The sequence below is a fragment of the Sciurus vulgaris genome (assembly GCF_902686455.1).
Source record: "Sciurus vulgaris genome assembly, chromosome: 5".
NCBI lineage: Eukaryota > Metazoa > Chordata > Mammalia > Rodentia > Sciuridae > Sciurus > Sciurus vulgaris.
This window is the reverse complement of record NC_136465.1, coordinates 9,572,546-9,577,567: the sequence shown is the minus strand read 5'-3', so window position 1 is coordinate 9,577,567 and position 5,022 is coordinate 9,572,546. Positions and strand designations below refer to the sequence as shown.

Sequence of the window (5,022 nt, the reverse complement as noted above, 5' to 3'; positions counted from 1 at the left end):
TGGCTCTCGCAGGGTTCCTTCCGCTTTCCCCCACGCTGGGGAATCAAGTGGCCCCAGGTGAGGTAACACACGTTTCCTGAGGGTTCTGAGTCATTACCAGTTCTAAATTAACCAGCTGCCGGCCCTCACTGCCCGGAGGAGCAGGCGCCGCGGGGTTCCAGCAGCGCAGAGGCACCAGTGAGGCAGGAGGAGGAAGGTGAAGAGAGTGAGCGGATGAGACCACCAGCCACAGCATAGCAGCCGGGTCAAACCCCGCCGCTGCCTTGGGGAGGCTACAGGACGCGGTGCTCCTGGTCTCTCCAGCAACTGGCAAACGGGACAGAGCTTGTCTCTTCTGTTTCTGTCCTGGTGGAGGAGATGCCACAGGGCGCCCGCCCTGGTCTCAGATCTCCTGCCTCTGCGCAGGCTGGCGGCCGCCACCCTGCTGATTCTACAATGAGCACACTTCACTTTGATAACAAGGAAAAAAAAACTATATTTTAAATATCTAGCAGGAGACTCCTCGCTTTGAGATGATAATGAGGCGCACGCCCCACTTACCCGCCAATGCAACAGTGGATCAAAGGCGAAGCATCAGCAGCCAGACTCGGCGATGGAGAAAGTCACCCCAAGTGCACAGGAAGCTCTGAGGACGTCCTGGAAGAACGGAAGCTGGTGGGAACAGGGAAATGGATTGGGAGGGTTTAAACTGGGACCCTCTTCTATAGGCCAGTTTGGTAGCATGTCGATTATAAAGGTGCCCGCCCAGATCTGCAGCCCCCTGCCCCTGGGGACTTACCTAAGGAAAAACGGCCATGAGAACGGAGATGCATGCTATGACGACATCTGTATTTCCACTCGTTTGTATTTTCAAGGCTGATTAAATTTCACTTCTGTGCTTCACCTCTTTCTAGTTTGTACACTCACTCTGAAAGTTGAGACCAATATTTTTAAAAAGCGTTTCATTACTGTACTGTGCCAGTATTGTCCCATTCTGGACCACACGGTGTCTTTTATTTTTCCAGGGGTGTAATTGTACAACACCAAGCCACAGGGAGGAGAACAGCTCTACTGTGAAGGACAAATGGATTCTCCACCATGACACCCCATCCACTCCCCAGAGTTAGGCCATACGTGGTGTTATGCCCTGGTAAGTTTATTCTAATTTCCTTTCTCTTTTTGTTTAACTATCTCCCTTTTTATTTAACTTTATATCCTCAGTTTTTCCCAACCTTTGAGTCTTCCCTCCATCTGTAATCCCCCTCTTATTCTGAAGAAGGCCCCTGGTCCCCTTCTCCCTCGTGACTGGCATTTTCAAAGTCAACCCCACTCTCTCCTGAGTGCTCTCTCCCGCTCTGCCCTCCCAGCTCGGAATCCACTATTTCCAGGTTTGCCCCTTTTCTGTTTACCCTCTTTTGTTTTGCTGGAAAATATCCTCAAGTAGCTTTCTAAGAATGGTTGATAAATAGTATCAGAAATGAAAAAGGAAATACAATATCAATGCTGCAGAGATAAAAAAAGATATGAAGGGCGTACTGTGAACAAGTTCATGAGGTTTGAAAACTTGGTTAAAATGGATTGACTCCTTAAAAAATATGGAGACTACCAAAATCGATAAAGAATGGAAAACCTGAATCATCCCACAACCAGCTAAAAAACTGAATCAAGAGCCAAAAATCTTTCCGCAAGGAAGCGATCAGGCAACTTTAATGGAAAATCTTCTGATCATTAAAGCAATAGTTAAGTCTTAGTTTTACCCAAACACTTCCAAGGAAGAGGAAAAGGATAAATAGCCCCCAATTTATGTCCTTTTATAAAGGATAGAGACTTTCATGCTAGTTAGCAAAATCTGGTCTGACTTCAGGTTATCAAAGAGCAGGCAAAGAATGCATAAAAAAGGAAAGTTACAGGCCAATCCTGCTCTCACAAACACTATGAACGGAGGTGATGTGTATTAAGGCCAAGGCTCTTAACAAGCACCCATGCTTCCTCCAGACTCTTCCAGGTCCACTTGCTGGATGCAGGGGATTGCAAGGCCCTAGGGGACCACAGAGCAACAAGACAGAAGGCACCTGATCTCCACCAACTAGATTGCTACAGAGCAAGAAGCTGTGGTTGATTGTGTAAAACCATGGAAATTTGGGGTTTATTTGTTACAGCAGCTAGCGTTATCTTTAATCAGAGATTGCTATTTTAAAGCGGGGTGCTGCCACAATAACACCAAGAATACGTGACCATAGTTTGGCAGTTGAGGTATAGCTGAAAGAAAACAGACTTTGTAGGCTAAGCCAGTGTTGGGAATCATTTGGTAACACTGTCACCTGCCGTAGCTACAAGGTAGCTCATATGCTCATTTGAGCCCATAGTTCTGAGAATGATTAGACGATCCCAAATGTTTTTGTGTGTATGTTTTTATTTGCTGCACTTAGCAGGTATGACAAAGAATTGAGCACAGACAAAAATGCCTAGTCTGAGAACAGAGTTGAGGAAATAGATGCAGCACAAAAGTTAAGGGTAAGAGTTCAAATGGCCAGGGTTTCTTAATTACTCAGAGGGACTCAGCACTCCTGGAAAGATCAGATTAGCGGTGCTGTTTACAAGACAGCTTCCAATAAGTTGAAACAGAAACCCCAGAGGGTCAGGGAGGAAGCAACAAGGCAGGCTGGGGGGAGGGGTGTCTAGAAGGATGCTGTGTAACCCACGTGGTGACCGAGCACCAGGCCTGGCTGCCCTGACGGATGCAGAGTAGAACAGACACCAGATCTCAAAGACCTGGTATGAAACAAGTAAACTATCTCAATCATAATTTGTATTGGCTACTATCTTTTCATTGAAATAAGATTTTTGGAATTGAATTACCACTTGGAAAACAATGGAGGCCTAAACTTAAGAGCCTGTGGCTGTAAAATAAGCTTTAGAAAGGTGCACCAGCAAATTTCCATACACACGTTTCTGATTCTTAGGATTTCTTCAGAATGTAAAATTCCAAAATCATGTCTTGGAACTTCTATGATTAATCAGCTTTGATTCAAGCTTCCTAAATATAGAACATGAAGAAATTAAGAGCGTGATAGAGAAAAAAGTGCTCCAAACACATTTTGCTTTTACTAGTCAAATTCAAAATAGTAGACTAAAGGATATTTTAAGAAGATAATTCCTCATAGCTTTGAATCTATAGAAGCCAACATTTTCAACAAAAGATATATAAATAATCTTTGCTGTAGAATGCTGTTTTCTGCAAAGATGAGGACTTTTAGATATGCCCAAGCGCTGAAACCTTGGTACCCAATCTAGAATCCACAGTAGTCAAAATACTAAGCTATTATTCTGCCAGGCACAAAAAGATCTGTTATATTTCTGCTTTTGACAGGATTTCGGGGACTGAGCTCAGGGGCACCACTGAGCCACATTCCAGCCCTATCTTTTGTTGGCCAGGGGGTCAGTGCTGGGGATTGAGCCCAGGGCCTTGTGCTTACAAGGCAAGCACTCTACCAACTGAGTTATCTCCCCAGCCAGGACCCATTATATTTCTTTATGTGCCATGGGAAGTGAGCGTGTGGTCCTGCCGATGTGCAGCGCAACAATAACAGGAACAATGGAGCTGCTGCGTGTGTTGCACTATTATTATTCCTGCGCTCAAGTATCATACTTGCACAATTTGAGTCCTAAACTTTCAGTACAAAAAGTGTAAAGCTCACTTGTAGCTTCAGGCTCTGGGCTCCGGGCAGACATCCGGTTCCCGACCTGGCAGGACCTTCTGCACAGACACAGCCGCCACGTGACCTCGGTCAGCTCTGGCAGGGCCACGTGGGCACTGTGACCCATCCTGCTGTGGACCATTAGGAATACTGGGTCCTTTGCCTTCTTAAACCCGTTCTTGCCCAGAGATGGAGACATTTCCAAATATTTAAGACCATTTTCAAAACGGTCTTGAAAATGCACCTCAGACATTTGACAATCTTCCAGCAAGTTTTGGTGGCAGACTTTAGACTGAGGCTTCAGGGTTTTCTGATTAGCCCAGAACCAGAGAATGCCTCTGAATTCCCAGCACCCTGAGCGCTGAACACCGACTCATCTCAGGTGGTCATCGGGTTGATTGGGAAAATGATTGATTTCTTAATGAAGATTTTTATTTTGGAATAATTTTTGATTTACACATAACTGCAAAAATGCTTCAGAGAGTTCTCACATTTGCTCCACCCTCCTCCTAATGTCAGCATCGTACATAATCACAGTGCATTTGTCGAAACCAAGAAGGTAACGCTAGCTGGCTACTGTTAATTAACTCCACTCTCTGCTGATTTCACTGGTTTCCCAGTCAGTTTCCTTTTCAGCCCTAGGATCCAGTCTATGGTTCTACTTTCCTTGTTTTCATGACCTGAAAGTTTTAAAGCAGAGTGAGTCATCGGGTTTGTTGGAGAACATCCCTGAGTTGGCTCTTCTGATGCTTTCTCACTGTCAGGCTGGGGTCGTAAGGTTTTGCCAAAAGCACCACAGAGATAATATGCCCTTCCCGTGCTATCAAAAGTCGCAGGATACCAACATGATGAGCCACGGTGATGTCAACCTGGTCACTTGGTTAAGCTGGTGCCTGCCAGGCTTCCCCAGGTTTCCTTTACCATGCTCTATTTTTTTGGAAGCAGGTCACTGAATCTGACCCACAATCAAGGGGAAAGGTGGGGAGAGAGTCCACATATATAATTTGGAATTCTCTTTTTTAAAAAATGTATTTTTAGTTGTTGATGGACCTTTATTTTACTTAGATGCAGTGCTGAGAATCAAACTCCAGCGAAGACACATGCTAGGCAAGCACTCTACCACTGAGCCGCAACCCCGGCTCTGAAATTCTCTTTAAGGCAGGTTTGCGCTTATATCAATATGGGCTCAGAGCATTTTATTCTTTTGTATATATCCATGATTATCATTATTTGACTCAAAATTTTCCAGCTTTGGTCATTGGGAGCTCCTTCAGTTTGCTCTTATGTCCCTTTGACATGCCCCCATTCCTCTCTCTCTCTCTCTTCTTCTCCTTCCTTCCTTTCC

The 5,022-nt window shown here is 45.0% G+C and overlaps 1 long non-coding RNA gene across 1 annotated transcript; it reads right to left on the bottom strand.

Moving 5' to 3' along the window:
• Positions 1 to 836: 836 nt before the first annotated feature.
• LOC306661458 lies at positions 837 to 3,816 on the bottom strand. Its single transcript, XR_013763878.1, has 3 exons — positions 3,678 to 3,816; positions 2,928 to 3,016; positions 837 to 907 (listed from the first exon to the last, which is right to left on the bottom strand). It is a non-coding gene; the product is annotated as an uncharacterized lncRNA (long non-coding RNA).
• Positions 3,817 to 5,022: the final 1,206 nt, after the last annotated feature.